Genomic DNA, 13,362 nt, shown 5'->3' with positions numbered 1-13,362 from the left:
CCAGTGGACTTGTGTCAAAAAAGCAGAAAAAACTTGGTGTTTCACATATGTTTTCCAGACTATGCCTTAGAGTTAGAAAATCCTCAGTTCCAATTCCTGGAAGATCTTCCAGAGTTCTGTGTTTCTGTACATTCCATATTGTCAGTCTTAATTTCAAAGTACAATCAGCATCAAAGAAAACATTAAAATAGTAATCCAAATCCCTAGCTAAAATACCATTATGTTGTAGGTGCAGATTCCTTAACATTTTTTGCAGCACGTCATAAATTGCAAAACCATTTTGGATACTCAGTGGGAGACACTGTTATTCAGGTAGTATTATAATCCCTAACTGTCACTTGACCAAATAAATTGGAAAACAAGAAACTGAGAAGAGTTGTCACTGTAACATAAAATATGTTATTGGCATTAAGCCTCATTCAGTAGGAAAGAAAACTAGATTTTGGCAGTTGGAAGACTACAACAAGTAGGAAGGAAGGTCTGTCTGTGACAGATCATAGAATCATAGAATCGTCAAGGTTGGAAAAGACCCTTAAGATCATCGAGTCCAACCGTTAACCTAGCACTGCCAAGTCCATCTATACCATGTCTTCGAGCACCGTATCTATCCGTTCTTTAAATACCTCCAGCGATGGAGACTTAACCACTTCCCTGGGCAGCCTGTTCCAATGCTTGACCACCCTGTCGGTGAAGAAGTTTTTCCTAATATCTAACCTAAACCTCCCCTGGTGCAGCTTGAGGCCGTTTCCTCTCGTTCTATCACTCGTTACTAGGGAGAAGAGACCGACAAATGAATGGGATGTCACAAAGACGATGTCGAGGGATGACAAGATGTCACAAAGACCCAGATTACACAGAAGAAATTATTTCTTTAATAAAAATTATTTTAAGAGTGACTAAAAGAATAAGAAAGTAGAGAGAAGAAAAGACACCAAAAAGAATGTCCTGACCTAACATCATCAGTGAACGGCATAAAATCAAGGAATATCACAAGGATCACCAGAAGAAAAATATGGGAAGGGCTCTCCCATGGATGTACATAATGTCTCTTCAAATCTTACCGGACTGCAGTTCTGCCTTTTTATTAAAGTCATGGAGTTAATTTGTATTACAGTCTCTTTTTCTGTGACATGACATCTCATTCTGTACTTCCTCTGTACCACTACAGTAATCCAAAAAAGCTATTTGCTCTCAGCATAGGGATTCCTTTGCCTTTCTCCTTTAAGAACAACCGGTGAGTCATTTGAAAGCACTCCCTCTGTCACTAGTGAGGACCAACTCACTGGTGAGTGATGACCATCCTCTCTTGGTGATTCACTTGGCACTTCACCTGGCAAAAAACCTGAGTGGAATCTGCCATGCTGCATAAAAAAACTACTGCCAACTGAAATAACTCCGCATGCTAACAGAAGGTTGCCAGTGTAAACTCTGAACTGAATGAAGACTACGAATGTGCCTTACAAAAATAAATGGCAGAAACAAAAAGCTTTCAGACATTTTCAACACCAAAAGAGCATAATACAAACTGGAACAGAAAGAATAATGACAATCTAGTCAACCAGTAGTTTGAACAAACTTCTGAAACTTAAAGACTGAAAGTTATAAAAGGCTGTATCTCTTTGTTGCTTGGTTTGTTATCTGTGTAAGGAATATCTTCTGACACACTCAGTTTTGCACAAGAACTTTACAAAGCTTAATTAATTCCGTGCTTTTTTTAAGCTGGTGATAACAATTTGCTACATATATTTACTTACTTGATTTGACTATTATTTTGCTATTATTATTGCTACTAATTCAAGTGAAGGAAGAAAAAAGAAATTACTGTGACTGCATGGAAAAAAGTTGAGAAAACAAACAGTCCTTCCTTCTCCTCCTCCAAAAAGAAAAAAAAAAAAAAGATAAGATTACTTCTTGAGAAAATGTACTATAAGGACTAATGGAAATATTATTGCAATTCAGGCTAATGGAAAACTCAGAATGATCACATTGAAAGATTTTAAGGAGAATTCAGTAAAAGACTTTTACACACATACACACAGTAGGCATACACAAAAAAAGCACTATTATGGAAGGATCCAAAAGCCTATAGTGAGGGAGGGAGATGCCATTCTTATCTGAATGGGAGGGTGTCACACACTTAGAGGGAGAGTAAGCAAAACTCCCTTACCTCCCATCAGTAAATTTGTCCCTGAATAAATAAATAAGGAAAATGACTGAATTAGGGTGATTATAAAACACAGCATCTCTGCTTACTGAATTTATGACAAAAATAGGAAATACTGACTATATTGTCAATATATCCACTGAGAAAAAATGGACAAAGGAATATTTCTAATAATTGAATGTTTTCATACATAATGTTGGAAAGTCTGAAAGGAGCTAGGCACCATACTAGTAGTAATTAGTTAGAAAGAATAAGGGACTATGGATTTTGTAGTTGTAATTTTTCATAAAAAGTAGCATCCGTATCTCTGTTTCTGTTAGGTTCTTACATGCATTATATATACTTCCATATATTTCTATAATAGTATTACATAACATATTCTGATCATTCTTTGTATTGGCCTCCTGAACAGTTTGAACACCTCTCATAACTCTATTTCACTGTGTTTTCAGGGTCCACTGTGTTTTTGGGTTTATCATCTTTATAAACTGCATAACTGCTGTGGCTTTCTCATGGCATACATTTGACTGTCTTACATGAGGTCTGTTAACTACAGGCTACTCCGGTTTTCCTCAACTTCGTAGCATGTTTTTTCAATCTTTCTTCTTTGTTTTAGGTATTTTGAACAGTTTTTTTTTTCTCTATTGTTATATTTTCTAAGGTATTTCTAGGCATTTCTGTAAGCTGTACAGTTGCACATCATTCCTTTATTCTTCTCCATTGACTGTAATAATGTCTGTCTTCATATTCTTTATACTCCTTTATTTACTTTCAATGTTATGTGCCTTAATAAGAAATATACCTTCCAGTGGAAGGAAGTTTCAGTTGCCTCTGGTTCTGTCACAGGGCAACCGGCTCCATCTTCTTTGCACCCTCCCTAAAGGTATTTATACACATTAATGAGATCCCCCCGAACCGTCTCTTCTCTAGGCTAAATACTCCCAGCGGAAGAAATGTAAGAGATAAATGAGTAGTATGGACAGAAAGAGGAATATGAAATTATTATCATGTAATAATACAATAGCATAGCATGAAATTAAGAAATGTTAAAAGCAAGCAGTGATTTACAGACGTTCACAAAATTGCCACAGTATGTTAGGGATGTGAGAAGTATAAACGGCTTTAAAAGCCTAGGCAGCAGGGAAGTGCATGACTTTAAAGTCTAAACTTTGTCTTGCAGAGTACCTGTACTAGCCAGAGATTACATAGGTGTTTAAAACATCTATGGGAAAAAAAATTATCTGGATGTAAATAAGGGAAGTTTGATGTTGCTCATGAGCACTTGACTATGAAAAGTCTTAATCTTTGTTTAGCTCACATGATTAGATTGATGTAGTTTAGCATACATTTAGCAAATGTCGTAAGTAAAGTCAAGGTAGCAAGTGGAAAACTAATGAGAAGAAAGCTGGATATTGAATTAATGGTTAGTGCATATACTTAACAGTAAGTGTTACAAATCAAATGTAGGATGAGGATTTAGATTCACAGCAAGAAGCAAACTCTACAAGAACAACACTATGATTCTCATCACCTGAGGGTGGAGGAGCGATCAAGCACAAGAGAATATTGTTGCTTCAGAGCAATTGTTCACGTCACTGTGATCCTGGCTGTCTTCGTCCTGGTAATGTGCTTTTCCACTTACATAAGCCCTTTTTCTGGACAATCTTTTGAAACTAAAAAACTTGACATCCCAGTTGGAAGTTACAAACTACTATGTATGGTGCAGGTGAAATCTCTCACTGCTGTTGGCTGGAAGTGGAAGGGGACACCACAAAGAAAATAATTCCACTCTTTAAATAAAGTATGCATTAAGTGGCTGTATTTTTGGCCACTATCTGAGATAAAGAGTACAGGACTAAGCTAGAACAAATATGAGCTTACATGCATTATATAGTTCTTTTATTCTTGTACTCTCTTCTCATGTCTGTTACAAACTTTAAGATGTTCTTACTTAATTCTTGTACAAATGCTCAACTTTTTCCCTGATACTTATCATAAAAGTTAATAAATACTCTCATATGCAGAAAACCATTTTACAGAGCAGCAATATAATAGCTTTTTTAAGACTTTGCCTAGAATACTACGTTCACTGCTGATCATGTATGGCAAGGCTAAATAGTTTGATCAATAAACAGAAAGAGCACAGTATACAGTTTTTCTAATAGACATCAAATGGATGTAACAGTCTCCAAAGGTGTGAATAAGAGGAATCTCTTGAACAGTATCAGATGTGGATATTCCAACGAAAGAAACTGAGGCTCAGTATTACGAAATCCTGTCTGACAATCAGCTGAACAATTCAAGGAATTAACTCATACCAAAGTTATGAAGGTAAGATTATGTTTTGTCACATTCCAGATCCAGCTGGGTCAGTGTGATCCATTTGGCTTTTAACACCTGAACACCAGACTATGAGAGTTTTTGTGGCCTTTAATGTACAAAAGTCTCCAGAAAGCTTTCAATACATCAAAATTTCAACACCCCAATGCAAAAGTAAACTTGAAATCACCAGTTATCATTGAAATGAAGGACCTATCTAATATTGGAATATAAGGAACACAGAAAAAGACTTCATATTTTTCAGAAACTCAAACAGGAATACGATACAAATTTCTAAAAAGATGTCCTAGTATGTCAATAAAGCTCTATCAAAAACAAGTCCTGCTGTTCTCCCCACTTATGCTAGGACTGAAATTGGTCCATAGTGATTAATTTGAACTAAGTAGAGTATGTATGGTATATGGTTCAGTTATTGACCCATAGCACTCTCAGGTTCCTCTGAGAACGCTATGTCTAGTGGTTCCAGTGCTGATGCGTGAAATGTTCTAACAAACCAGAAATCAATGCAGAGTGCACAGTAAACAGACAGAGTCAATGAGCTATTCATTACCTTTTGTAAACCTTCAGTATAATTGGCATGTGGTCAATTTATAAACTGTAATCAACTGTGGCTTTATTTAATCTCTTATATAAAACAAGACCAAAAAGCTTCATGCTTTATGTAGTCATAAGAACATGAAACTGGATAGGTAAGTAACTGGATATCTGAATGCACCCTCCATCAAATAAAATATCACATTTACCTGTTTGACCTCTAATAGAATCTGTTTAGTAAACATCTCAGTACTACAGCAAAGATTTTTTTGTGTGTGTGATACTTTTATTAGGTATTTTCTCTGATCAGTAATTAAAACCTAAACCCCAGATGCTTTTTTAAATAAATCGTTGCCTTCAGGATAGCAATTTCTGTTACCAAAAGAGGGCACAGAGGAGGTACGTATTTCATAATGAATGTTTATTCTTATTTACTTACTGATAGAAACCTTTTTTACCATAAAACTAATTAAAGTTGGTAAAGGACAAAGTTAGCCTTTTCATCTTAAACTGAATGCAAAAAACAAACCCCATAATCACATAAATGTCATACAAAATGTTTGCATAGCTTCTAAAAATAATCAGTTGATAAAAGATGACTGCCTTAATAGAAAGCAGCAATGTAGGATTTATTTCAAAACCCTGTATATAAAGAACAAGGAGCAAAGTAGGGTGCATGGCACTGGAAAGTTTAAAGGAAATAGATTTGCTTTACCCTTCACTTATGACTTCTTTCGTGTAAGTAGATGGATCATGGGCATCTAGACAACTTGTCCCTCTTTTGTGTTCAGTTTGGTTCAGTTCAATCTGCTGGGCTTCCAGAATGTCTAGGTAAATTTTCAGTTGTGGCGTCCTGGAGAGTCCTTTTTTTCCTGCTTCAGTGAACGTTTTGAGTTCTGCATGGTCAGCAGATGTGGAGGATTTAGGTACCTTACACAACATGGTTCATCTAAGGGAATGTTTATGCAGTTTTTGTAGTGTATTCTGACCATACTATGAGGCAAAAGAAACGACACAGTGTTTTCACGTTGCAGAGCCTAAGATATCATACTTCATTTCATTGCTGGGTTAATTGCAGCCATGTGGTTTCATGGCTCAGCGCACAAGCAAAATGAGCTTCTCCCTGCCCGAAGCATTAGACAAGTGAACTTGATAACGTCTACATGGGCTTATCCCAGAGCGTGGCAGCTTCTCTCAATAAAGAGTGGAAATAGAGGAAACTAAATGTTGTGAAAGGTAAGACCAAGAAGGCTGAGCAACATACACACACCCAAACCCATTAAGATCATATCTGAATTAAAGAAAAAAACAATAAATATACCTGATGCTTGTCTATCTCTGTCCAGGTTAAGTAGCGGAGTATTTCTGTTGCTGCTGTTAACCTCTCTGTGAAAAAAAAGATGTTCTTAAATCTGTATGATGTCAGAATCTAAGAGGATGAGTTGAATGCATGTCAGACTTTGTTCTGACACTATGTTGATGACAAATTATAGCCTAGCAAGGGTAAACTAACCAGAAAAGAAACTTACGATGAGAGACGAGAGTTACCTAAGCCATAGGGTATTGACAATTCTAAAGTGAAGTTCAGAAAACCCAGCTGCCTAGACAGTTATTCTTAAACTTTTTGAACTACATAACTTGTGTATCTACAGGGAATGAATAATTAATACTTTATTTCAAAATAAAATATTTAAATTACTTCAGCCAGGTACTGCTCACATCACCTCAGATTAAATGTATGATGTGTCAATGCTACATTGCTGAAGATTGTCAACTATGTTGTAAAGCCAAAGATCTGATTTAATTACTGACTGTTTGATTTGGAAAATTTGTTACTTTCACTGCTCTATTTAGTTAATAGAAGGAGTAATCTACCTCTTATATTCATCATCTCTATAACTTATTTGCCTATCAGTCCTGGTAACTGTTACTAGCTTCCTAATTTTTTAGAAATAAAGGAATTGTCTGCACTTCCAGGTTGTACAGACTTCAAATTAACAGGTTTCTCATAAATAAATACATAACACATTTTCTATTACAGCTTTATTAGTGCTTGGAGCAATTTTTAGTTTAGCAGTTCTTAAGTAGGAAATAAAAAGAGCACTAAATGGTGGAATGTCTTCTCTCAAAAAGATTTAGGATTCAACTATAACATGAGTCTTGCTGAATGAGTTAAGGAAATACTAGTCAATTCTTTTTCTTTGTGAATCTGCTCATCTGAATTGTTATTTTCTTGAAAGAAACTGGAAGGTCTGAAATATAATTTCATTCTTTGCCAGCATGTTCAGCAAAAATCAAAAGAGGCACACATTTTTATACCTTTTTTTTTTAGTGACTTGGGGAAAAAACATGTCAGAGATCCCATAGAAAATTTCCCTTTCAAGGAATATGAAATGAAGTGAATAGAAGATGGAATTATCTGCAAGCTGAGCCTAAAAATATACTTATATGTTTAATATTTTGTTTTTGCATGTGCCATGTATGTAATATTATTACCAATCTATTTTAATGCTAGACACAATTCTAAAAAATGTGAAGCAGGAAAACCCCTGTATCAGATGAGCAGGTTGAAAAAATGCCAAGAAAATACATATTTATTAACAAATATTCCAAAATTCTCTATGAAGATGGGTTTCTGCAAGAACGGATTCTCACATTCTGTGAGAATGTGATTTTTAAGTAATTTATTGCAGTGGGCTTGAATTCCAGTTTAGTTTTGTAGATTAGCTGTCCTTGAGGGCTGTTCAGCATGAATGTAATATTCTCAAAAACATTCTGGTTAAGTGACTGTTCTATTGTGACACTGAATTGCTATTAACAGCTCACAGTGATCCATACTCCTTTCTCTCGTTTATACATTTTACCTTCCTTTCCCAACCAATTGCTGTTGCAGTAAAAATTCAAATTTGATATACCTTTCACCCTAGATTTATCATTGATTATCACCCAAAATATTCCCCAATACCAGATGCTGAAGTAAAACCAGGAGTGTGTCCAACAGAGGAGCACAGGAGAGCATAGGCAGTAAGGTGGAGAACGTGAGAGCTGCTGAAGACTTTGACACTGCCCAAACTCCCTGAAACTATAATACCTATTTGAAGACGCTCAAAGATTTTTATTTTTTCATGAAGGCAAGTGCAGCTCCTGGAAAAAGAATTTGAAATAATATAGCTATATTTTACTTATTATTGCTGGGTCAAGCATAATAAAGTAGTTTGATAGTCTACAGCTAAGTGAAGGAAAACAGACAAGACAAAATACAATGAAAAAAAATCCTATAAAGAATGTAAATCTTGAAAGGTGCCACAGTACCACATACAAACAAAAAAGCTAGAAAAAAGACTGCTCTAATGTAGTACACATATACTCAAGGAACAGTTGTATACATGGGTTGATATTGACATAGTTCTACTTGTACATCCTCAGAAGAATCAGATAGCTACCGCTTATTATTCTGACTATCCAGACACAGCATTTTTGGAGGATACTATGTAGCTGCTGTATAAACATCTGTATTTCGTTGGATATGTTAATGATATGACTACACCACAACTTTACTGTTATGAATTTTTTTTTCAAGAAAGCATAATTTTATTATATGTTTCAATCTGATAGTTTTGTGGAAATGGTATCAAAATTATTTAATCAATGCTAAAAAACATGAATGATCAAATTTAGATCCCTATTTGACAGTATCAACTTACAGGACAAGACATTTAAAAATGGAAGCATTGCCTGTAGAAGTAGAATGTTTAGAATCAGGCTCTCTGACTATGTCTGCATTAATGCTAATCCTATCACTATCAGAAACCTCGTAGATACCATGAAATAATTAAAAAAAAAAAGAACAGAAATGTTAGTTAAACAAATGCTACATGGATAAACCTTCTGCCAGAGAAAAAAATAGTGTAAATTTACAGTTTAAAAGTTTAGACACAAAAGATAACAGTACTTTGTGAAGTTCCACCTCACTCTTACAAAGTGATCGCAAGATAAAGAGACTCATACAAGACAATATAGGATCTCTGTTCAGTTTCTCCACAATACGTAGCCTTGTAACCCAGTAAATATGGTGTTCCCATCACTTGTAACAGGCCACAGGCTTTGTATTAAGAGAACAACTGAAGATTCAAGAATTTTAGACTTGTCTTGGCCCACCTAGAGATTTGTGTTAGCTTGTTTACCAGTAACAGCAATTATCTACAATCAAGTACAATTGCATTGTAATGCTGATTCTAACATAGCTATTCCACCAAATGGAGAGTAAGAAGAAGCAGTTATTCTGTATTGACTGAATAATCTATAATGCTAGGAAAAAAAAAATGCAGTATACAAGAGTATGGGCACAGGATGATATACCTGATCCCCCAAGGCTATGAGCAACTCTTCAGTGGTCAGTTGTATTCATCAGAGGAGTACAACCTTGGGAGCTGGGCAAAGCCAGTGTTAAGGACAACAAAGATAACAAAAAGCAAGTATCCAGTTTAGACAAAACATAACACATATAGTGACTCTGGATATAACCTGGAAGAACAAACCAGTGAAGAAAGAACAAGTAAGCAGACTGTGTTAGCAAACATACTAAAGAGACCCCAAGTGTACCCAAGAATGAACAGGAAGAAAACACAAACTTTAACATCCTCAAAGACAATCACAGTGAAAGTTATAGGATGCTTATGACTCCCTATAATCAGCTCTCTTCCCTCTCCCCATCTTCCCAAGCCACCGACCTCAGCACAGAAGACTAGTGGAAGGCTGAGCACAACACAGAGAAAGGGGCAGATACTAGAAAATTGTTAGTTTTAATTGGCATTATCAGGAATAAGCTGTAAAAACCAAGTAATTTGTACTATAAATCCTAGAATCATTCTAACTGGACTAATAATTCTCTGATTAGACTGCTAAGACTGTAATTAGACTAAAAACTCTTGGTTTTACATGTAAGGTTCACTTCTTTGACCCATGTAAACTGTGCAAATTGCATTGCAACCAGTGCTAGGATGTAATTGGGATGCAAAAACTTGGCAACTCTTGCAGCGAAAAACTGTTCAATTTACATAGCTCAAATCGGGATCAAAGCAGCTTTCTGATTTATTAATGAGAAATAATTAACTAGCAATCAATGAATTTTATATTCATGATTAACAATACAATGGATAAAATCCAATACTAGACACTTACAAAAACGTTGATAAATACCTCTTAATTTCTAAACATCCTTCTCTAACCGATCCCACAGAGTTCTAAGGGCACCCACAACCACGGAGTTATGGCAACGCAGACAGAGGCTGGGTTACAAGCACAACCCTCTCCCCTGGGAGCGCAAGTTACCCTGTTCACACAAACCTTGTGGGAGAGAAAGAAGTGCTCTAGCTTTGTATGAAGCTGTGCCTCTCCCTACAGCTTGCTAATCCACGTGCCAATGCGAAAGCGCACCATGAAGGTCACATACACACACCCAAGGTGTGAGCCCCTACTTGTTGCATCCCATGCTGTTGTGATGGGAAACTTCCAGTAGTGTCAAGAGGTTCGACTGTCACTGTTTCCACTGCAAGGTATCTCCCCACATGCTACAGGCTTTCTTTTTACTTATTTCTTTTAAAGCTGACTCCTTCTTTATTTCAAAAATCTCTTCATAGTTCCCTGGTTACCATTTAAGCAATTTGAGACTTGTTTTACTCTTTAACATCATCAGTTTCAGGCAAACACCCCCTCAGACAGTTTTGGTTGTCCCCTTCACACATACTCTCCAACACTCACATCCTTGTCTTAACATCTGTTGTTGCCAAGGGTGGGCTGTGCTGGCAGCCCTACAGTAACAGATTGGTGGATAGCGTAGGCAACTTAAGACTGTTTAAATTTAGTGCAAAAGAAGGTGAAAAGATCTCAAGCACATACAGAACAGGTCATAGGGAAAGTAGGGAATCAGACACTATCAGAGGAGCTTAACAGAGATGTACAAGGTCCAAGTAGAGGATGACTCAGACTAAAAACTATTAGATATATCAGAGACAGACATGACAAAGGAGACCTATGTAGAGACTGATAGTGTTGAATAATGCATTTTATTGTAAATTACCTTGGGAGTCTTAATTACTGTAAGTTACTTGATGTCCTGTTGAAGTGTAGTTAAAATAGAATGCCTTTTGGTAGATTCTGAATATAAGCAGTTGTTTTGAGCATGAAATGATGTTAGCAACATGAGAAACTATCTCCTTTTGCTCAGAATGTATTTAACCTATTTGTCCTTGTGTAAAAGATGCTTTATAACTATAAGCTCGAGTTTTCATTAATCATTATCTGAGACTATTATAACTGTATTAATTTTATTTCATAGAACGACAACTGATTCTGAAAGGAAGAGTGGCCACTATTACAATTACCACAGAAAAGACTCAGTTACAGGGAGTGTACTAAACCAAGAAAACTGAATCATAAACTGATGATAAGGTATTCAGATTCATCCATCACATCACATTCTGTTTGTATTCTTGTTAATGCAGTTGGCTGACGATGGCCTTCTTCTCAAAGCTAAAGACATTCAGAGAGCTAAATTACTCAATGCTACTAGTTTGGAACTGGAGAATCTTCAGTACAGCTGGATGAATAACTAATTCATTCACTAAATATTCCTATTTGGGTTTGTGATATGCATTCCATACTGGGAGGTGTTTTGAACTCCCACAGAATTTCTTCAAAAAGCTTGATGTGGATATAAACTGGTTTTCTGAAGTAGAGAGAATCATTATGTTGGTCCTAAATTTAGTTAGAAATTTTGGCTGAGGTACAGATATTATATATTATTTTCACATACAAATACTTTCTGACAAATGTCTGTATCAAAGTTCCACAAAAAGTTTCAGAAAAGTGAACGAATGTAAGCTGTAACTTCATGATGAAGACATGTCAACAGATTTTCAACGGTAAATTAGTATTACAAAATTATGCCCTTTGATGGCAAAATGCAACTTCTGTGAAAACGGAACGTAACTTCTATTGAGGGATCACCATGTATCCATAAGCATGAACCTAGAAGACCTCCTGAAGACCTGAATTCATACCACACAGAAGAAATAATTACATACATCATTCAAGACCAAAGCTGTGGTTTGACAGAATTCATCGCTCCCAGCTAGGGTAGTACCACATTCATCCACGATACACAGCACATAAACAACAGGTGTAACCATGCCTAGTATGTGGAATTCAGAAAAGAAAGTAAGTTGTTAAATCAGGGGTTTGAATAACGGAGAACTATGTAATTGAGACAATACTTCTTCAGAAATTCTGTGTGTTCTGTCTTCAGTTGCATGACTTAAATGATTCAGTAGGTTTCCTTTATTTTCTCAGAAAGAAGATAAAATAATAAATGACTTTTTTGTTTAACATATTATCAAATGGCTTAATTTAGGTAGCGTGTATCATCTTAACTTATTCCATAAATAATTAAACCAGTCTTAAAGGGAAGTTGTTACCTTTCTGTGTCATATCCAAAAGCAAAAGTTCCCAAATCCTTTGTACTAGCACAGGCATATTAAAATGAGCTAGCAGTACAAATCCACCTATATTTAAGGCAGCTATGTTCATCCTTTAGAAATGGATTAATGTCCAAAATTATTTTAAGTTAATGAAGCTGTATAAAGTCCACGTTATCTTTCTCATTGAATAGTACTAAAATTAGTAATAATTTCATAGCATCGATTTTAAGTTGCAAATATACATCCACTAATTCTGAAATGAAATCTTGTTCTGTAACACAACACTGTAGAACTTTAGAATTCATTTTATTGGTTCTTCAGTTTAATTGCAACCACTTTTCATTTTCACATATATATATATGTGTGTATATATGTGTGGATGGATGGATGTGTATGTGCTGGTTTCAACATTAAGAAATTTGCTTTTACATAATGACTTAAGACAAAAGAAAGAAACTGAGTATTCTACATAAATAAATGATAAATTTATTCAAAACAGCCAGAAGCAGTTTGACAGACTAGATAATCTGTAACCATATTATTTTCATAGTAAATGCCAAATAGACATCTGCATACAAGATGTTCTTGAAGGCATTAATTTATGAATAAATAGATGACAATTTCAAGAAGAGAGAGTATATTTTCCGAAGCACCTAAGTGGCATGTAAACCACTGGCCCTAGACTCAGATGTCCTGCAACCTGCAGCTGATTATTCGTGCATGTCTGCATGCTACAGCAGAAACTGCAACCACTTATGTACTACCTTGAAAAGTAATCTATATGCAACTTTTTGCTTTCACTGAGGTATCAAGTTGCTCAGAGTTTCTGCCTCATGTTGAAGCTGT

Source organism: Platalea leucorodia, assembly GCF_965183815.1.
Source record: "Platalea leucorodia genome assembly, chromosome: 6".
Lineage (NCBI taxonomy): Eukaryota > Metazoa > Chordata > Aves > Pelecaniformes > Threskiornithidae > Platalea > Platalea leucorodia.
The sequence above is the reverse complement of the archived record's forward strand: the minus strand, read 5'-3'. Positions refer to the sequence as shown.